The sequence below is a fragment of the Scyliorhinus torazame genome, chromosome 5 (assembly GCF_047496885.1).
Source record: "Scyliorhinus torazame isolate Kashiwa2021f chromosome 5, sScyTor2.1, whole genome shotgun sequence".
Classification (NCBI taxonomy): Eukaryota; Metazoa; Chordata; class Chondrichthyes; order Carcharhiniformes; family Scyliorhinidae; genus Scyliorhinus; species Scyliorhinus torazame.
Window position 1 is genome coordinate 232,829,474 of NC_092711.1, and position 22,680 is coordinate 232,852,153.

Consider the following 22,680-nt stretch of genomic DNA (forward strand, 5'->3'; position numbering starts at 1 on the left):
GATCTAGTTAGTCCACAGGGCAGCTATATTCTGTCAGGTAAGAGGGGATGGAGGCTAAGCCAGTTGCATGCTCCTCCTGTAGGATGTGGGTGGTGAGGGATACCACCAGTGTCCCCGCTGACTATACCTGCGGGAAGTGCACCCAACTTCAGCTCCTCAAAGACCGTGTTAGGAAACTGGACCTTAAGCTGGATGAACTTCGGATTATCCGGGAGGCAGAGGGGGTGATTGAGAAGAGTTACAGGGAGGTAACCACACCCAAGGTACAGGACAAAAATAGCTGGGTTACAGTCAGGGGGAAAAAACCAAACAGGCAGACAGTGCAGGGATCCCTCGTGGCCGTTCCCCTTCAAAATAAGTATACCGTTTTGGATGCTGTTGGGGGGGGTGACCTACCGGGGGAAGGCCCTAGCGGCCAGGTCTCTGGCACTGAGTCTGGCTCTGGGGCTCAAAATGGAAGGGGGGAGAATAGAAAAGCAATAGTTGTAGGTGATTCAATGGTTAGGGGAATAGATAGGAGATTCTGTGGTCGCGAGCGAGACTCCTGGAAGGTATGCTGCCTCCCGGGTGCCAGGGTCAGGGATATCTCAGATCGTGTCTTCAGGATCCTTAAGGGGGAGGGTGAGCAGCCAGAAGTCATGGTGCACATTGGTACCAACGACATAGGTAGGAAAAGGGGTGTGGAGATAATAAGCAAGTTTAGGGAGTTAGGCTGGAAGTTAAAAGCCAGGACAGTCAGAGTTGTCATCTCTGGTTTGTTGCCGGTGCCACGTGATAGCGAGGCTAGGAATAGGGAGAGACTGCAGTTGAACACGTGGCTGCAGGAATGGTGTAGGAGGGAGAGCTTCAGGTAGTTGGATAATTGGAGCGCATTCTGGGGAAGGTGGGACCTGTACAAGCAGGACGGGTTGCATCTGAACCAGAGGGGCACCAATATCCTGGGAGGGAGGTTTTCTAGTACTCTTTGGGAGGGTTTGAACTAATTTGGCAGGGCAATGGGAACCGGATTTGTAGTCCAGCAACTAAGGTAGCCGATATTCAGGATGCCAAAGCGTGTAATGAGGCAGTGGGGAAGGGAACACTGACAAAGGAGAGTACTTGCAGGCACGGAGATGGGTTGAAGTGTGTATACTTCAACGCAAGAAGCATCAGGAATAAGGTGGGTGAACTTAAGGCATGGATCGGTACTTGGGACTACGATGTGGTGGCCATCACGGAAACTTGGATAGAAGAGGGGCAGAAATGGTTGTTGGAGGTCCCTGGTTATAGATGTTTCAATAAGATTAGGGAGGGTGGTAAAAGAGGTGGGGGGTGGCATTGTTAATTAGAGATAGTATAACAGCTGCAGAAAGGCAGTTCGAGGAGTATCACCCTAATGAGGTAGTATGGGTTGAAGTCAGAAATAGGAAAGGAGCAGTCACCTTGTTAGGAGTTTTCTATTGGCCCCCCAATAGTAGCAGAGATGTAGAGGAACAGATTGGGAAACAGATTTTGGAAAGGTGCAGAAGTCACAGGGTAGTAGTCATGGGTGACTTTAACTTCCCAAATATTGAGTGGAAACTCTTTAGATCAAATAGTTTGGATGGGATGGTGTTTGTGCAGTGTGTCCAGGAAGCTTTTCTAACACAGTTTGTAGATTGTCCGACCAGGGCAAGTGATAGATTTGTTAGTGGGGGAGCATTTTGGTGATAGTGACCACAATTCTGTGACTTTCGCTTTAGTAATGGAGAGGGATAGGTGCATGCAACAGGGCAAGGTTTATAATTGGGAGAAGGGTAAATACGATGTTGTCAGACAAGAATTGAAGTGCATAAGTTGGGAACATAGGCTGTCAGGGAAGGACACAAGTGAAATGTTCAAGGAACAGGTACTACGTGTCCTTGATATGTATGTCCCTGTCAGGCAGGGAAGAGATGGTCGAGTGAGGGAACCATGGTTTATAAGAGAGGTTGAATGTCTTGTTAAGAGGAAAAAGGAGACTTATGTAAGGCTGAGGAAACAAGGTTCAGACAGGGCATTGGAGGGATACAAGATAGCCAGGAGGGAACTGAAGAAAGGGATTAGGAAAGCTAAGAGAGGGCATGAACAATCTTTGGCGGGTCGGATCAAGGAAAACCCCAAGGCCTTTTACACATATGTGAGAAATATGAGAATGACTAGAGCGAGGGTAGGTCTGATCAAGGACAGTAGCGGGTGTATTGAGTCTGAAGAGATAGGAGAGGTCTTGAACGAGTACTTTTCTTCTGTATTTACAAATGAGAGGGGCGATATTGTTGGAGGGGACAGTGTGAAACAGACTGGTAAGCTCGAGGAAATACTTGTTAGGAGGGAAGATGTGTTGGGCATTTTGAAAAACTTGAGGATAGACAAGCCCCCCGGGCCTGATGGGATATATCCAAGGATTCTATGGGAAGCAAGAGATGAAATTGTAGAGCCGTTGGCAATGATCTTTTCGTCCTCAGTGTCAACAGGGGTGGTATCAGGGGATTGGAGAGTGGCGAATGTCGTGCCCCTGTTCAAAAAAGGGACGAGGGATAACCCTGGGAATTACAGGCCAGTTAGTCTTACTTCGGTGGTAGGCAAAGTAATGGAAAGGGGACTGAAGGATAGGATTTCTGAACATCTGGAAAGACACTGCTTGATTAGGGCTAGTCAGCACAGATTTGTGAGGGGTAGGTCTTGCCTTACAAATCTTATTGAATTCTTTGAGGAGGTGACCAAGCATGTGGATGAAGGTAAAGCAGTGGATGTAGTGTACATGGATTTTTGTAAGGCATTTGATAAGGTTCCCCATGGTAGGCTTCTGCAGAAAGTAAGGAGGCATGGGATAGTGGGGAATTTGGTCAGTTGGATAACGAACTGGCTAACCGATAGAAGTCAGAGAGTGGTGGTGGATGGCAAATATTCAGCCTGGATCCCAGTTACCAGTGGCGTACCGCAGGGATCAGTTCTGGGTCCTCTGCTGTTTGTGATTTTCATTAATGACTTGGATGAGGGAGTTGAAGGGTGGGTCAGTAAATTTGCAGACGATACGAAGATTGGTGGAGTTGTGGATAGTAAGGAGGGCTGTTGTCAGCTGCAAAGAGACATAGATAGGATGCAGAGCTGGGCTGAGAAGTGGCAGATGGAGTTTAACCCTGAAAAGTGTGAGGTTGTCCATTTTGGAAGGACAAATATGAATGCGGAATACAGATTTATTTGTTCTTAAGGGCAGCACGGTAGCATTGTGGATAGCACAATTGCTTCACAGCTCGAGGGTCCCAGGTTCGATTCCGGCTTGGGTCACTGGCTGTGCGGAGTCTGCACGTCCTCCCTGTGTCTGCGTGGGTTTTCTCCGGGTGCTCCAGTTTCCTCCCACAGTCCAAAGATGTGCAGGGTAGGTGGATTGGCCATGATAAATTGCCCTTAGTGTCCAAAATTGCCCTTGGTGTTGGGTGGAGGTGTTGAGTTTGGGTAGGGTGCTCTTTCCAAGAGCCGGTGCAGACTCAGGGGGTCGAATGGCCTCCTTCTGCACTGTAAATTCAATGATAATCTATGATTAATCTAGGACAAAGGTTCGGCACAACATCGTGGGCCGAAGGGCCTGTTCTGTGCTGTATTTTCTATGTTCTATGTTCCATGTTAACTCTTACCAACTTTTAGAGATGCACCACAGAAAGCATCCTATCAGGCTGCATCACAGCATGGTATGGTAACTGTTCGGTCAAGACCGCAAGAAACTTCAGAGAGTCGGGAACATAGCCCAGTCCATCATACGAACTTGCCTCCCATCCATTGACACCTCCCGCTGCCTGAGGAAAGCGGGCAGCATAATCAAAGACACCTCCCATTCGGCTTATTCACTCTTCCAACTTCTTCCATTGGGCAGGAGATACAAAAGTCTGAGAGCACGCACGAACAGACTCAAAAATAGCTTCTTCCCCGCTGTTACCAGACTCCTAAACGACCCTCTTATGGACTGACCTCATTAACACGACACCCCTGTATGCTTCACCCGATGCCGGTGTTATGCCGGTACATTGTGTACCTTGTGTTGCGCTATTATGTACTTTCTTTAATTTCCTTTTCTGCTCATGTACTTAATGATCTGTTGAGCTGCTCGCAGAAAAATACATTTCTCTGTATCTTAGTACACGTGACAATAAACAAAATCCAATCCAATCCATTCCTCATGCTGCCATTTGCTTACTTCACTGTGATTCAGGGCTCTACATACATGCCACCTATGATGCTGTTAAAAATAGACAAGAACATTATTTTGAAGGAAGCAAAGTAATAGGTCCTATAACCTAAACAACGCACTGAATGCAATGATATTTCAAAATTGGCAAAAGAAATGAGATTGACGAATTTTGTTAAATGATTCAGAATGAGTTTATCATGAATTTTCTACTTTACCTGAGGTAGATTATGAGAGTCTGGGAGAAAGATGCAATCGATGGGACATGTCCAAATGTTGGTGACTTTATCGACATCGTATTTCATAACAGAATCCAAAAAATACTACTATTTCTTGTTTTGAGATATGACTTAAGTTTGTTGAAGTGCTGCAGAGGAACGTGTTGCCGATGGTCCCATGGAAATTAACATTTTTCTTTGACGATGAAAGCCCTGTTTTGTCCTCAGTATCTGGTAAGAAGTGGAGGACACAATCATAAACTGACCTCTCCTTTCCAAAACAAGAATGATCTCTGTAGTGCAACACAATGTTGAGTGTTCTACTAATATCACATGTCCGCTACCCGGAACTTCTGATTTGTGTTTGTAGCACAAATTGCAACTGCTGTTGTCAATTTTAATGTCAGCAGTGAACCAGATTTTGGGAATTTACAGATAAATAAAAGGCATGTGACCCCCCCCCTCCCCCCCGCCCCCCCATGATGAATGGATAATCATTAATGACTGCCAAATCTTGGTGATGCCCCATCCCCCGACATGGGTCGTTTCACTGTGGCACACCTCCCCGTCCAATGCACTGCGACCTATTGTGCTGACAGTCCAGCCTCGGCAGTACAAGCTTCAGTGCCAGTTGGCATACACACTCAGACCCTTCAGCGCGCAGGAGTCACTTGACTACACTTCTCCACACAGTTCCATGCCATCTCCGCACTTACCTTGCTGACCACAGAAGATCATCGAACCTTTTGCAGCATTGAAGCCAGGTGCAGTGACTTAAGCAGTGACCTCCATTCAGGACTTCCTTGTCAGGTATGGCAGCCGTCTCTTGCCATCCATGTGCTTGAGAATGTGATACCTGGCACTGCCCTCCTGTACTTGGACAGCCAGACACTCATCAATGAAACCGGGGCTGTAGGGGGACGTGGTGGAGGAGGGTGGGGGAACACTTAGCTTACCTGACTTTAACACTCACATTCCATTACCTCCTTGTTCTGATGTCATTGCTATTCAACAGGAAGATTATTATTATTATTCAACACAATGCCTTCAACCTCCCCCACAACTCCTGGCAGCCTTCAGGAAGCTGCCCCCTCACGTTTGAAACTCCCCTCCTGAGTTACCATTGAACCCGGACCTGACATGTTCCCAGCCCGCTCAGCATGAGCCTAACGAGCAGACACGTTACAGGTTGGACGGGTCTTAATTGGCCTAATATAGTGTTAACCATGCAATCTCCTGCAGAAGTGGGTTTCAGATCCACTTCTGCCCGTGCCAACATCAGTCACATTTCAAAGGTAAAATTCAGGCCCAGCAGAAGTCAAGTAAATAGTCCAGATAAGCCTGGTACACACCACCATTGCAAAACACTTCTTACCACCTTTGATCATGCATCAATCAACAATTCACACTTAGGCCCACAGTCATACCATCTTCAGGTAGAAGAAACATAGAAAAACCCAGTCTCAAAATAGAGAAACAAATATTCCGCTTGAAAATCATCCCCAAATTTCTCAGCTGATCAAAACCAATCCAAATGACTTTAGCAAATTTTCCCAACCAGGAGACAGGAAGGAAATATACGGCCTTACTCTGACTGGTCACAACTCATACCAAAGGAGCTTTTACCTTCAGAAACCAGCAGGTGCCTCGTTATCTGTAAAGCGGTGCTAATGCCCTCTGTGACTGTAGACAATCAAATTCCAGAGAAATGCAACAACACCCTTTACATCTCTAATAATAATCGTTCTTAGTGTCACAAGTAGGCTTACCTTAACACTGCAATGAAGTTACTGTGAAAATCCCCTCGTCGCCACACTCCGGCGTCTCTTCGGGTACACGGAGGGAGGATTCAGAATGCCCAATTCACCTAACAAGCTCGCCTTTCGGCACTTTGTGGGAGGAAACCGGAACACCTGGAGGAAATCCATGCAGACACAGGGAGATCATGCAGATTCAGCACAGACAGTGACTCAAGCCGGGAATCGAACCCAGGTCCCTGAAATAACAGTACTAACCACTGTGCTACCATGCCATCCAAAAGGCGCTCTAAGGCAGGGCTATGACCAGCAGAGATGGTATTACTGCAAAGGCCAGAAGAGACCCTGACTCTTCTAGTAATCATCTCAAGATTCCAGTTTAGGGAAGTTCATTCTTTGTCCAAGATCCAAAAGAATTGGGAGGTACGTGACCTCCCTCACACTGCGAGAACCTGAAATATTGCTGTGTGGAACTGAACCCAGGCAGTCTGCCATTTTGCCAACTAACAGGTCGCAGCAGAGAGAGCTCGTAATTTGCCTGGGCCTCATCTTCAGTCTCTATTACTAGAACATGGCAATTTCGGTACTCATGCCTTCAAAACTAATTTATCTCTACGTGCCTTCTTACATCGTGGAAGTCATCACTTCTGGAAAGACGGATGACCCTGCAATGGTTTCAGCCTGCAACCCTCTTAAAGAATGCACCATTGGAGATTCCGGACTCTGAACTCTTATTTTTATCATAGCTTGCCCCATACCCCCTTCTTCGTAATCCCGCCTTCATTACATGAATACAAAAATGGGCAGTCATCGCAAAATACCTTCTCGCATTTTTCGTGTGTGTATGTGCGTGGAATAAACAAACCTTATTTTACATCATTACAAGTTTGTTCAAGGATTGTTAATAGAGGACTGGATTGTGCCAAACTGAAGGATTGGGGGAAATAAGCCGTCATTTATAGACGAGGAAATTTTTTTTTTTAACCTTTCTATTTATGGACAGTGAGAGAGAAATTCAGGTCTGTTTAAGTTATTTCAATTACTCTCCCTCCTGTGAATTTGAAACCAGATTAAAGTCCAAAAGGTTTGTTTCGAATCACTAGCTTTCGGAGCACTGCTCCTTCCTCAGGTGAATGAAGAGATGGGTTCCAGAAACAAATATATAGACAGAGTACTTTGAATGCAAGCCTTTGCAGGTAATTAAGTCTACATGTCCAGATGGAGCAACTGGAGAGAGGGATAATCACATGTTAAAGAGGTGTGAATTGTCTCAAGCCAGGACAGTTGGTAGGATTTTGCAAGCCCAGGCAAGATGGTGGGGGGTGAATGTAATGTTACATGAATCCAAGGTCCCGGTTGAGGCCGTGCTCATGTGTACGGAACTTGGCTATAAGGTCGAAAATTATGTTCCAGTTCTTCATTACATTTGTATTAGTGTGGTTAAAAGCAAACAGCTAATATCGGAACCAAATTCTAGTATGTTTAAGGTTGATTGACAATCTGATACTTCACATTAAGCAAGTATCTTGAACAATTTTGTCGGTAAAATTGGAAGTTGTACAGAACTTGACTGCAATATAAATTTGGAGACTTTATAATCGAAGAAAGCACCAGCTCTCTGCTGGATAAACCCGTTTGATTTTATTTATTTAAATAATGCCTTTGGTCAGTAGTTAGAATTTATTTCGACAATAATGACATACCAACTTGCATTTTACCCGCTAACACATGCAAACCTTTATCTGAAAATATAACATATTTTCTAACTTGTATGTAGTTAGATTTTTTTAGAACATACAGTGCAGAAGGAGGCAATTCGGCCCATCGAGTCTGCACCGACCCACTTAAGCCCTCATTTCCACCCTATCCCCGTAACCCAATAACCCCTTCTAACCTTTTTGGACACTCAGGGCAATTTATCAGGCCAATCCACCTAACCTGCACGTCTTGGGACTGTGGGAGGAAAGCGGAGCACCCGGAGGAAACCCACGCAGACACGGGGAGAACGTGCAGACTCCGCACAGACAGTGATCCAAGCCGGGAATCAAACCTGGGACCCTGCGGTGTTGTGTATGCTGATTGGTCCCACTGCATGTCCATCAGTGTGTGTGACTGTGTCTGCACCATGATATACTGGTGTATATTATGACATCCCCCCTCTTATATAAAGAATATGTGCCTGCGTGGCAATAAATATCGTGTAGTGAATGTACCTGACTATGTGTGTGCGTGTTATTTACAATACTATGTACATGAGGCTAATCTATTTACACGGGAAGGTGCCTGGTGCAGAGAAATAGGGTGTCACACCAACAACGAAATGAACATTATATACAAACTACTGGAACGATGAAACAGGATAACAGAACAGATCAAAGAGTCCAACATTGTAAAACTCATAAGTCAAGTCTCTGAGGTGGGAGATGAATTCTGGTTGACCGCCTCAAGGGTGGGTCAGGAGCCACCGGCTGAGGAACGGGCTGGGCCACGGCAGAGTGAGGAGGATGCAGAGTATTCTGAATCTCCACACAGTCCAGGTTGGGGACAACAGGAGGGCGTGCCACCGGTGGACGATCACGTAGCGAGCGTGGAACGAGACGAAGGGCACGGCGATTGCGGCGGCGAATGGAACCATCTGGCAGATGAACCAGGAACGAGCGGGGAGACACCTGCCGAAGAACCACAGCAGTTGCAGACCAGCCACCCTCCAGAAGATGGATGCGGACGTTGTCATCTGGCGCCAGAGCAGGGAGATCAGTCGCCCGAGCGTCATGCATCACCTTGTGTTGTACAAAAGACTGTTGCATCCGCTGAAGAACCGGAAAGTGGTCGATGTCTGGGACGCGAATGGATGGCACCGTGGTCCTGAGGGTGCGACCCATGAGCAGCTGGGCTGGCGACAGCCCCATGGAGAGTGGGGCCGAACGATAGGCCAGCAAGGCGAGGTAGAAGTCCGATCCTGCATCGGCAGCCTTGCAGTGGAGCCGTTTGACGATGTGGATGCCCTTTTTCGCTTTGCCATTGGATTGGGGGTGTAGGGGGCTGGATGACACATGCACAAAGTTGTACCTGCTGGCAAAGTTGGACCATTCCTGGCTCGCGAAGCAGGGGCCATTGTCCAAAATCACAGTAAGTGGGTTGCCTTGACGAGCAAAGGTCTCCTTGCAGGCACGGATGACCGCCGATGATGTGATGTCGTGCAGGCGTACGACCTCCGGGTAGTTCGAAAAATAGTCTACAATCAGAACATAGTCCCTGCCGAGTTCATGGAACAGGGCAACGCCTACCTCAGACCCAGCGGACGTGACCAAATCATGGGGCTGTAGGGTCTCATGTGGTTGGGCCGGCTGGAACCGCTGACAGGTGGGGCAGTTGAGCACTGTGTTGGCGATGTCCTCATTGATGCCGGGCCAGTACATAGCCTCTTGGGCCCTCCGTCGGCACTTCTCCACGCCAAGATGGCCATCGTGTAGCTGTTCCAAAACGAGCTGGCGCATGCTGTGCGGGATCATGATGCGGTCCAGCTTCAGGAGGACACCATCGACTACTGCCAGATCGTCTCTGATATTGTAGAACAGCGGGCATTGGCCCTTGAGCCACCGTCCATCATGTAGCACATGACACGCTGTAGTAGGGGGTCAGCCACAGTCTCGCGGCGAATGTGGATAAGGCGTACATCCGTGGCCGGCAGATTGGAGGCCGTGAAGGCCACATGGGTGTCAACCTGGCAGATGATGCCTTCTGGGTCATACGGGGTGTTGACTGCCCTGGACAGAGCATCGGCTATGATCAGGTCGTTGCCTGGGGTGTGTCGGAGCTGGTAATCGTACCGCCTGAGTTTAAGCAGGATGCGCAGGAGACGATGGATCATATCATTCAAGGGTGAAATTCTCCGGAAACGGCACGATGTCTGCCGACTGGCGCCCAAAACGGCGCAAATCAGATGGGCATCGTGCCACCCCAAAGGTGCAGAATGCTCTGCATCTTTGGGGGCCAAGCCCCAACCATGAGGGGCTCGGCCGGCGCCGGACGAATTTCCCCCCCGCCAGCTGGCGGAAAAGGCCTTTGGTGCCCCGCCAGCTGGCGCGGAAATGACATCTCTGGGCGGCGCATGCACGGGAGCGTCAGCGGCCGCTGAGAGCTTCCCACGCATGCGCAGTGGAGGGAGTCTCTTCTGCCTCAGCCATGGTGGAGACCGTGGCGGAGGCAGAAGGGAAAGAGTGCCCCCATGGAACAGGCCCGCCTGCGGATCGGTGGGCCCCGATCGCGGGCCAGCCCACCGTGGGGGCATCCCCCAGGGCCAGATCGCCCCGCGCCCCCCCCAGGACCCCGGAGCCCGCCCGCGCCGCCTTGTCCCGCCGGTAAGGTAGGTGGTTTAATTTACGCCGGCGGGACAGGCATTTTAGCGGCGGGACTTCAGCCCATCCGTGCCGGAGAATCGCGCGGGGTGTCCCGCCAACCGGCGCGGCGTGATTCCCACCCCCGCCGAATCTCCGGTGCCGGAGACTTTGGCAACCGGCGGGGGTGGGATTCACGCCAGCCCCCGGCGATTCTCCGACCCGGCTGGGGGTCGGAGAATTTTGCCCCATGTCTTTTTGTATAATGTTGACCAGCGGGCGATGGTCGGTCTCGACAGTGAATTGGGGGAGGCCGTACACGTAATCATGAAATTTGTCGACCCGAGTCAATAGGCCCAGGCACTCCTTTTCGATCTGCACGTAGCGCTGTTCCGTGGGGGTCATAGCATGTGACGCATATGCAGCGGGGGCCCATGATGAGGCCTCATCGCGTTGCAGGAGCACTGCCCCAATGCCGGATTGGCTTTGAAATTTTTGTTTCCTTCGTGGGATCAAAAAATGCCAATACTGGGGCCGTGGTAAGCTTGGTCTTAAGCTCCTCCCATTTGCCCTCGTGGGTGGGAAGCCATTGGACGTCTGTCGTCTTCCTGACCAGGTTCCGGAGAGCTGTGGTATGGGAGGCGAGGTTGGGGATGAACTTCCCCAGGAAGTTGACCATGCCCAAAAATCGGAGGACCGCCTTCTTATCCGTTGGCTTCTGCATGGCCATGATAGCTGCCACCTTGTCCGCATCCGGCCGCACACCCAACCAGGAGATGTGGTCCCCTGGGAAATTGAGTTCCGTCTGGCCGAAAGAACATTTGGCTCTGTTGAGGCGAAGGCCTCGGTCCCGTATTCGTTTGAAAACGCGCTGGAGGCGACTGATATGCTCCTGCGGGGTGGTGGACCAAATGGTGATGTTGTCAACATAGATGCGCACACCCTCAATGCCCTCCATCATTTGCTCCATGATCCGGTGGAATACTTCTGATGCCAATACAATACCAAACGGCATCCTGTTGTAGCAGTATCTGCCAAACGGGGTATTAAAGGTACACAGCTTTCTGCTGGACTTGTCTAGTTGAATTTGCCAGAATCCTTTCGCGGCGTCAAGTTTGGTGAAGATGTTGGCCCGAGCCATCTCGCACGTGATCTCCTTGAGCTTGGGGATAGGGTAATGCTCTCTCATTATGTTGCGATTCAGATCCTTTGGATCAATGCAGATCCGGAGCTCGCCGGAAGGCTTCTTTATGCACACCATGGAACTGACCCAGTCGGTTGGTTCCATCACTCTGGAGAGCACTCCTTGGTCCTGGAGGTCCTGCAGCTGCTGCCTGAGGCGGTCCTTAAGAGCTGCTGGGACTCTGCGAGGTGTATGAACCACAGGCGTGGCGTCTTGTTTGAGCAGGATTTTGTCAGTGTCTGGAAGCGTGCCCATGCCTTTGAAAACATCGCGGTGCTGGTCGATGATAGCATTGAGTTGCGCCCTGAAGTCCGCATCCTGGAAGGCAGACGTGTCCTCTGGAGACAGAGAGTGTACTCGTTGAACGAGGTTTAGGAGTTTGCACGCCTGTGCGCCGAGCAGAGAGTCCTTCGAGGAGCCCATGATCTTGAAGGGAAGGATGGCTTTTCGCGAGTTGTGCGTCACTTCGAGTTGGCATGAACCGGTAGCAGGAATGACGTTGCCATTGTAGTCCACTAGTTGGCAGGTCGACGGAAGAATGGTTGGTTCAACCCCAAGGGTCTGAAAGTCTGACCACGCTAGGAGATTAGCGGAAGCACCAGTGTCCAGGCGGAATTGTATCTGGGATTGGTTGACCGTCAGGGTGGCACACCACTCGTCGTCTGGATCAATGCTGTGCACCGACAGCGGCTGGTGGTTTTGATTCGGGGACAGCCTGTTCTTTGTTAAAACAGCGACTCGAAATGGCTCCCTCGGGTCCTCGGTGTCACTGATCTGCGGGAAGTCGGAATCAAACTCTGTGAACGTGGGTTGAATTGCCCGAACGTTCCTGCGAGGTTGGCTGAAGTGATGCGAATTGGCAGGCTGAGCTGCTCGACAGCAGGCAGCATAGTGGCCAAGTCTGCCACATCGTAGGCCTTGTCGCGATTTTGCAGGACATTGCCGCTTTAAATGGGCGGAGTCACAGTTGCCGCACGTCGTGACGTCAGTACACTCGTTGCACCACCGCGCATGCGTGGTTCAGTCCTGCGTGGTGCACGCCTGCGCATCACATTCCTCCACGTCACCGTCCCCTCGTTTGGCGCGTACAAGCACGGGAGGCCGTGAAAAGCGCTCGAAATGGCCGCCTCATCCAGGCTGCAGCCTTGGAGGTGTTCAATTGTTTGGACCCGTTCCGCCTCATGGGGACCTTGCCGTGCCAATTCAGCCGCCTGTATGTGGGAGTACCGGCTGGTGGCATTTTCATGCAGGACACAGGTGTCGATGGCAGTCGCTAAGGTGAGGTGCTTAATTTTGAGGAGCTGCTGATGCAGGGGGTCCGACAGAACACCAAGTACGATCTGGTCGCGTATCGTGGAGTCGGAGGTGGGCCTGTAGCCGCAGGACTACGCAAGGATTGGAAAGGCTCGTCCTTACCCTGCAAGCGCTCCTGGAACAGGTATCTTTCGAAGCTTTCATTGACCTCTATGCTGAAGTGGGTATCGAATTTGAGGAGAACCGTCTTGTACTTTGTCTTGTCCTCATTGTCTGCGAATGTGAGGGAGTTGAAGATGTGGATGGCGTGTTGCCCGGCCGTGGAGAGGAGCAGAGCAATCTTCCTGGTGTCCGAGGCGTTCTCCCTGTCCGTGGCTTCGATGCAGAACTGGAAGCGCTGTTTAAAAATCTTCCAATTGACCCCGAGATTGCCAGCGATGCGGAGCGGCGGCAGCGGGTTGATGTTCTCCATACTTCAGGATGCCGGAATGCTGATTAGTTGCAGTTGGGTCTCAGAAGTGATAGTATGCAACCACTCCTTGTACCATGATGTGTTGGGTGTTCTGGATCACAAACAGGTCACCAACACTGGAAGTGGTGCAACTCTATTTTATTATAAGGTTAACTATACTAACATACTTGAACTGTGGGTAAATGCAATACCAGCTTTAACTGTTGACCCTTGCCTAGTCCAAACCAGGTGATGCACTCAGCACATGGTGAATGTCTGTGTTGCAGGCTGTGAGCTCTGTGCTCCGAGCTGGCTGCTGCTAGAATGAGCGGGAACTCTCCTGTCCCCTGTCTTTATAGTGTGTGTGCTCTCACAAGTGATTGGCTGCGGTGTTGTGTATACTGATTGGTCCCACTGCATGTCCATCAGTGTGTGTGTGTGGCTGCACCATAATATACTGGTGTATATTATGACAACCAGTACCGCGCTCACCAGCCCCCCGCTAACAAGATCGAGCAGCACTGAAGCAGAATTGCTCAGCCAACCCCATCCAGCACCCAGGAGTCCAGCCCCAAAATTCAGGGATGCAGATCTGGGGAGGCTCCTGGACACAGAGAAGGCCATGAGTGATGTCTTCTTCCCCCGAGGGTCCCAGAGGGTCAGCCATCAGAAGCGAGTGCTGCCTGAAATGAGATGGCAGCGGCTGTGAGCGCCGGGGGAATGACCAGGATGACTGGCTTCCAGTGCCAAAAATAGGTCAACGGCCTACACAGGGCAGTGAGTCAACACCAATCCCCAACATCCCCCCCGCCCCCCCCCCCGCCCCCCCCCCCCCCATCCTCCGAGACCTTTCCATCCCCGTACGAGCATCCACCACCCAACTCTCCATGCGACCTTCGACCCTCCCTCCCCCCCCCCCCCCCACCCCCCAATGTGAACCACGCGTGTGACTAACGATGCCCCCTCTGTGTCTGCTCAGGAAAACCTCTCCCACAATCGCCGGGAGAGGGCCCAGACTGATGGTGGCGTGCCAGACGTAAGAATCCTTACCACGTTCGAGGAGCAGGCTCTGGAGGTGAGGGCGGTGGTCGAGGACAGAGCGGTCACTGGTGCGGAAGCTGGCAGACACCGTAGAGGTGACGAACCACCGGGCCCCAGCCGGAGGATCTGTGAAGCGTGAGTTGATATTGCCTTACGTACTGACCCATCCCCCCCAGTGACCACATCTCCATTCTACCACAGGTTCTCCAGCCAACGGCGCCGGCCCACCCCGGGTGGCCCCCCTGCCAGCCTCCCAGGAAAACACCTCGGGAGGGAGCTCCGAGGAAGACACGATCGAGGCGTCACAGCTGTCATCCCCACCCTCCAGCAGCGCAGATAAAAACACCTGGCGACTAGGGGCTTTTCACAGTAACTTCATTTGAAGCCTACTTGTGACAATAAGCGATTTTCAATTTCAATTTTCAATTTCAGTGGGAAATGTTAGTGGTCAGGCTTCTGGGGCACAATCTGGTGGGCACCACACTGCTGCTGATGCACATCAGGTGGAGGCAGGAATCCCCAGATGAGACAGCAGTTGGAGGGCTGCTGGATCCCAGGGCCTAGCTGGGTCCCAGCCTGATACTGATCCTGAGGTCATCCCGGAGCTGATAGAGACATTAGGAAGCGGCTGGGACATTCAGACGGAGATGTCCCAGAAGCTACAGGCACAGGACGTGTCACCAGCAATGCGTCTCATTGAGGCCAACACTGCTAGGGTGATGACTGCAGTGGAGAGTCTGGTGCACGATGCCAGCACCATGAGTGAATGTTTGCAAGGCGTCGCGCAGTTAGTGACAGCCACAGCTGAGGGTCTCGGCAGAATGTCCGACTCACTGGGGGACGGGACCTGGTACCAGGCTGACCTTGATGATATTTTGCGGGACATGTCCCGCTCTCAGATGGGAATGACCGAGGCGCTTCGGAGCTTGTCCCAGTTACAGGTGAGCATTGGCGAGGCATGCGGAGCATGGCCCAATCATTGAGGAGCATCACCGAGGGCATTGACACCATGATGCAGACATAGAGGACCCGCTAGGGCTGGCACAGCCAGATGGTGCAGGGCTGCCGGGGCTCCAACCAGCTGCTTTCTGTCCCAAGATGAACCCCAGGGCCCGAAGGGAACCGAGCGGGAGGAGGGTGCACCGGGTGGCCACCAGCTCCCCTGGGTTCCACCCCTCTGATGAGGCTGTGTCATGCAGCTAGCACACTGGACAGGGCAGCTCGGCTGTGTATGTGCCGCTGACAAGTAAGCTGGGACCCTCTGGCCCCACAGCCCTCAGAGGTCGCCCGCCAGGGGCATCAACGTCCACAGAACAAGGTCAGCAGCTGGCTGCCTCCACCTCTGATGTGCATCCTGCGGACACACTTAGGCATAATGGTCGAGCTAGGGAGGCCAAGTATATCAAATATCTCTGAGGACACCGGGGAAGGGGGAATGGGGTAATGGGGTGTGGGGATAGGTAGAGGGTGAGTGGGAGGGAATGTGTGGCACCGTCAGGAGAGTGGGAAGCTGCTACACAATAAATACTTTTATTCACAACTAGTAAGATGTCTCTGTCACTTTCATCCACAATGCATCCCGCCCTCCAAACCCTTGGTCCATCTCTCCAGGTATCTCCCCCTTCCCGATCTACTCACCCACCCTCCGGCCATGGACATGTCCTCGGAGCTGTGTCCCATCCCCTGGGTGTTCGGATGTTGGCTGCTGCATATGCGATGTTACCTCCCACAGTGTTCAGGCACAGTGTCCATGCATCAAGGTGTGATTGTAATGCTAGGCAATGAGCTGCACATGCTATATGGCCTGCCCACCCACGGGAATCCACTTGGGTTGTGTGAACTGCTCACTTAACCACAATTGCCAATTCCCTATAAGCAGCAGCCTTCAGCCACATGGCCAGAAACCACAGCAGTCGATGGGGGTTACGGGTGGCTGATGGGGCAGACAGACAGGGACAAGGGTTGCCCCAGAATGGGTACACCTCATCCAGGGGTTGGCATGGTTGTGCCGTGCGCGGTTGCCCCCCCACCCCCCCCCCCCACCCATCGCAGAACCTCCTCCCCACACTCCCATGGTGATCCACCCCTGGAGAGGGTGACCCAACCTCAGCCTCGGTCCCCAATCCCCAGTTGAGGGTCCCCCAACCCCTGCCGAGCACTGCGGCAGCAAGCCCAGTGCCCTCGGGCTCTTTGCCTGTGAGCAAAGTTGGCTGTTCACCTCCTCGGCTCCCCACAGAAGCCCTTCCGCCAGGTTAACATTTTTCCAAAGGAGTACTAATCGGCGCCAGGGTGAGCACTTGCTGGGGAGGTCGCTGAATCACAGGAGGCCATTGGATATTGGGTGGCACTCGTTAATTGTGTGGCAATAGGGCTTAAGTGGTGACAATTGGTTTCTCGCCAACCTACGGCGAGAGCCCGATTTTGCCTCTGAGAGCTGGCCAGTTGCATGGCAAATTGTTTGGCGCCTGTCGCAGATCTCGCTTCTGGCCTCTCCCACTATTCATAGATTATCATAGAATTTACAGTGCAGAAGGAGGCCATTCGGCCCATCGAGTCTGCACCGGCTCTTGGAAAGAGCACCCTACCCAAGATCCACACCTCCACCCTATCCCCATAACCCAGTAACCCCACCTTACACAAAGGGCAATTTTGGACACTGTGGGCAATTTAGCATGGCCAATCCACCTAACCCGCACATCTTTGGACTGTGGGAGGAAACCGGAGCACCCGGAGGAAACCCACGCACACACGGGGAGGATGTGCAGACTCCGCACAGACAGTGACCCAAGCCGGAATCGAACCTGGGACCCTGGAGCTGTGAAGCATTTGTGCTATCCACAATGCTACCGTGCTGCCCATTTCGTTTCGTTTCGTTTGAGCCACCTCGTTTCGTTTGAGCGAGGGGATAACGAGGCCAGAGAAGCGCGCCCATAATTTGTGCCTTCACATTTTCTTAATTCATGTATGTGGATTCCTCATTCAGTCACCTAAGACATCTAATCTTGTTTCAAATAAATGCTAAATACTGCAGGTGCTTAAAATAAAAGCAGAAAATGCAAGGAAAATCTCAGTAGGTGTGGCAACATCTGCAGATTGCGAAACAGTGTTAACGGGGGCAAACCTCCAACCCTGTTGTGCCCAGCCGCTATGTTAAGATAATTCCTGGAGGAGCCCTAAGTGGGATTTGCACCTTCTTTTATACCTTTGTACTTTTTTGATATATTCTATTTCAGTTTTCCTGAATTGGCTCTGCAGTTTCACTGTTGCAGTATGCATGCTTTTATCCCTTTGAACTTTGTTGTTTAAACTGAATTTTGCACAGCATTAACTTTTACAAGGTTCTTGATTGACGGCTGGAGACTATCTCATAGGAGGGCTTAGCAGTGTTTGTTTCCAGAACACTTCATGGTTCATTAACTCAAAAGTGCTTCCTCTTTTCAACAGGTGTCAATCTTTTCTATAGTGTTTTTTTTATCTGCTCTGAATTGCAAATGTGCAGTCTGAGTGCATTTGTTTCATTGTGGGTTTGTTTAATTCTGACGTGCTGCTGAGAAAGAACATGTTTTGTCTGACAGTGATTTTTTTTGAATGGATCCTTTTCAATCTCTGATGCCTGAATAGCATGCCTGCGCTGGAGAAACCTTCCCACCTTTAAAGCAGCTGGCACCACTCAGACATCGAAGTGCAAGAGTTCCTCAATGAGGACCTTCTCACAGACGCTGTTGAATTCTCTGGGTATATGTGATGGCCACCCCGAGGGTTGGGGGGGGGGGGGCTCGGAGGCTTTTGTAGCCCCAGGTGGTCAGGAACACGGCTGTACGCACACTGGCAGTGCCAACCTGTGTGCGGGGTTGGCACTGCCAAGGGACGGGGCCTGAAGGGGAGGCTTTGACAATCCCATAGCGGAGTGTCGGTCACTTGCGAGGGCCTGATGACAGTGATTGTTGGTGGGGGGGGGGGGGGTCTTTTCTGGTGAGAAGCGGAGGGTGGGGGTGACTGTACGGTTATTCTGAGATCGGGACGCTCTTTCACCTTCACCTTGGAAGGTGGTCTTGCATTTTTAAGTAGTCTCTCAGTTGACAGTTTGAAAATATATTTATTTTCAAAATTAAAGTGGCATAGTCCTGCGGCACTACAGTAACCAATCCCTGAGAGGCAGGTTCTGCCACAAGTGTTGCATATGAAGTCAAATACCTCAGTTTGATACGTGATAATATACTGAGGAGCATTGCCTTTGAGAGGACTGTTGCAATTATGATTTTGTTTTTCCATGATTTGTCCAGAATGCCTGGCAAACAGCAAAGCTAATAACTTGTTGAGCTTTCTCTCTCAATAGCAGTAAGTTGACAATGTTTCACAGCCTTACAACAAAGTTCTGAGAAAAGGGTGGGATTGTCCAACCCCCCGCCGGGTCGGAGAATCCCCGGGGGGCAGCGCGAATCCCACCCAGCCGCCCCACCTCCGGCTGCCGTATTCTCTGGCGCCGTTTTTCGGGTGTGGGCGGGATTCACGCCACGCCGGTCGGGGGCTGTTGGCAGCCCGCCCCCCCGGATATTCTCCGGGCACCGATGGGCTGAGTCGGCGGGGGCGGTCCTCGGGGGAGCACGGGGGCATCCGACCCCGGGGGGACCCCCACGGTGGCCAGACCCGCGATCGGGGCCCACCAATCTGTGGGTGGGCCTTTGCCGTGGGGGCATTTCTTCCTTCCGCGCCGGCCCCTGTAGGGCTCCGCCATGGCCGGCGCAGAAAAGAGAACACCCCGCGCATGGCCAAAATATGCCGGCCGGTCTGCGCATGTGCGGAACCACGCCGGCGGTTCCGCGCATGTACGAGATCATGCCGGCCCTTCGGCCCATGCGCGAACTCGTGCAGTCCCTTCGCCGCCGATTGGAGCGGCGCCAAACCCTCCGGCACACTTTCGGGGGCTGTTGATGCCAGAGTGGTTGGCGCCGGTTCTCCTGCCAGCGTGAGGACTTAGTCCCCCAGAAGGGAGAATCCTGCTGCAGAATAACTTCAGTGCCTTGATCCAGAGTCAGCTTGAAGTTCTTCCAAGTCTCCTGAGCCTGCCAAAGGTAGTAGCTTCTTTTACTCTGCTTGTATCAAGTTCATCATCAAGAGACACTTTATCTGTAACCAAGGTTTTAGAATTTGCTTACCACTTCCAGTGGGGTGTAATTACATGTGATCAGAGATGGGGATATGATACCCTATCCCATGACCATGGTTTTCATGACACCTACAATTCAGGCATGAGAGAGAAAGCTCTCCATCCTTGTAGCTGAATTTTCACGTGAGTGACTAGCATGGCATCATCAGCATAGAGCAGTCATTTTCAAAGTGAGGGTCGCAATCTGCGAGTGGGTGGCAGACGGGTGTCAGGAAGGTCAGGGGCCATCGGGTCCTGGCATTCCTGATCGCGGAAAGAAGCGCCCAATGGCAGCAACTGGCTTTTAAAAATGCTGGCTGCGACCGGATTTCAAAATGCTGACCATCCCGTGCTTGAGTACTCCCTCAGCATTGCACAGGCCCGGAGCCCAGCGAGGGAGACCACTTCCTCCTGACATCAGTGCGCTGACCCAGGAGCAGATTCTTTTTAAAAAATCAATCGGATCTTCTCTCCAGGAATGGCGCGAAGGGCAGGTCAGGCATTCCATTCACTGAAGCCACGTGCTCTGGGTGCGAGAGAGATGCCTTCATTTTGTAGCTGCCAGCAGTGCTGGTGTGAGATCGAGGGCCTCTGATGAAAAACCCAGTTAAAAGAAGCTGAAAACAGGAACAAAGCAATATAAAGATGATTTCTTGAGGTATGGGTTTATTAATTGTGCCAATGCAAATCAGGATGCAAAGCTCATGGGCGGGATTCTCCACTCCCACGCCGAAGTGGCCGCGCCGTCGTGAACGGCGTCGAGGTTCACAACGGCGCGGAATGGCCCCGGTCCCGACCGATTCAGGCCCTGACAATGGGCCAGGACCGGGGCCGCGTCATCTACACGCGCCAGGCCTTGTCGTCTGCGTAAAAGTGGCGGCGCATAGATGACGCGGCCGGCGCCGCACAACGGGCGTCATCCACGCATGCGCGGGTTGGCCGGCGGCAACCCGCGCATGCGTGGTTGCCGTCTTCTCTAAGTCCGCCCCGCAAGAAGATGGGGGACGGATCTTGCGGGGCCGCAGAAGGAAGGAGGTCCTCCTTCAGAGAGGACGGCCCGACGATCGGTGGGCACCGATCGCGAGCCACCCCACTTTCCAGGTGAAGCCCGGTGCAGGATCCCCCCTCGCCCCCCCACAGGCCGCCCCCCCCCCCAGCGTTCACGCACTGCCCACGACTGCAGCGACCAGCTGTGGACGGCGCCGGGGGGAACCCGCCGTTTTGGCCTGGCCGCTCGGCCCTCCGGGCCTCAAAATAGCGGGGGTGCCAGAGAATCGCCATTTTGGGTGTCTCCGGCGATTCTCCGGCCTGCGAAACTCGACCGGGCCGTTCCCGCCGCTTGGGAGAATGGCGGGAGGGCATCGGACCGGCGTCCCCGGACATTTTGGCGGCCCAGGCGATTCTCCCAACCGGCGTGGGAGTGGAGAATCGCGCCCATGTGTGTGAAATGGAGGGGAGTACTGGAAAATGAAAGAATAAACCACTCAAAACTTCCAAGGTCTTCCACATGGCGAGTTTGAGGACAAAGGTTTTGATTTTTTTCAACTGATGCAGTGGGATCTTAAATCATCAGCTGAAGTCCTTAGCAGTAATGTAACATTGGATAACAAAGCAAGTGATATTGTGAGGACTGAGCAGGCTCACCTGTCACATTAAAAGTAAGTGAAAATGGTGGGTCGCGAGGTTCGGGCAGCATGAGTGGGGAAGTTCGTGCAGCGTGGGTCGCGAAGTTCGGGTGTCATGGGTCGTGAAGAATCGCAGATTGGTAAAAATGGGTCGGGGGCAAAAAAGTTTGAAAAACACTGGCATAGAGGAGAACTCTGATCAAGACATGCTGTATCCTTATCTTTGCTTTCAGCCTGGTCAGCCTGGACAGGTTTCAGTGTTTGCGATCTGACCGGCTTTGAAGGCAATCTCTTTCCACATCTACAGGGAAGGCAAAGGCCAGGAGTACAGAGAAGAAGATTCTGAACAGAGTGGAGGCAAGGACACAGCCATATTTTACTCCGTTCTTCACTCTGAAACTTTCAGAAGTGCAGCACACGCAGTGCATCTGGTCATGGAAGCAACAGATGAGACTCAGGTGGATAGCCAATTGTCCCCGAAATCTTGTGGGAGTCCTGCTCCACTGGTGGCATTAAATACTTTAATGACATCCAATAAAGTAGTGCAGCGTCCTCCAGCAGGCGACAATGGTGGGGGGGAGTATTAAGCAGAGGAACTGTTGATCCTGTGGGCCCCTTTGTGCAGGGTTTAGTGTCTCTGGCAGGCTGGTGTGGTAATATACATCACTGTAAGTACACAAAGGGTTAATGTACATACGCTTCACCTAACTAGACACTAGAGGGAGCACCAGAGACATGACACACAGACAGTCAACCAATATGTCAGTAAGATAGGACACGACCAATGGGCATTCATGATACACACAGAGGTGACACTACCACAGGAGGGCATTACACCAACCCATATAAAAGGACACATCACACATGCTCAGTTTCTTTCCAGTGGAGACTCTCAGTGAGTACAGACACAGGGTTCATTGAGCATCACACCCACCACGTTGATTGTAGCAGACTAGTTAGTCAGTCTGAGTAGCTATAGAAGGATTAACAGTAGCGTCGAATCCAAGTAGGAGAATCGTTAATAGTTTAATAAACGTGTTAAAGCTATCTCCAAGTCTGAACCTTCCTTTGTCAGAGTGCACATCAAGGAAGCAGCTTATGCCCCAACAAGAGCATAACAAAACATTGTTCCAGGAGTGAACTGTTAACTCCATATAGTTTCAACTCAGCAAACAGTGACAACCAGCAACAACAGCCAGGCAAGATGATGCTCGGGATTCCGGTTCCACAGCGGCTCAGGTGCCACGGCAATCTCAGTGAAAACTGGCGTTGGTTCAGGCAGAGATTTGAGATCTGCCTGGTAGCGTCCGACTTAGATGGCGTGGCGGATGCAGAGAAAATAAAGCTTCTGCTTACCATCCCGGGTCCAGAAGCAGCTGGAGTCTTCCAGACCTTCAAATACTCAAAGGGGCAACACAAGAGCGATTTCCAGGCAGTCCTGGACAAATTCCAAGAATTCTGCGAGGAACATACAAGAAGAAAAGGTAA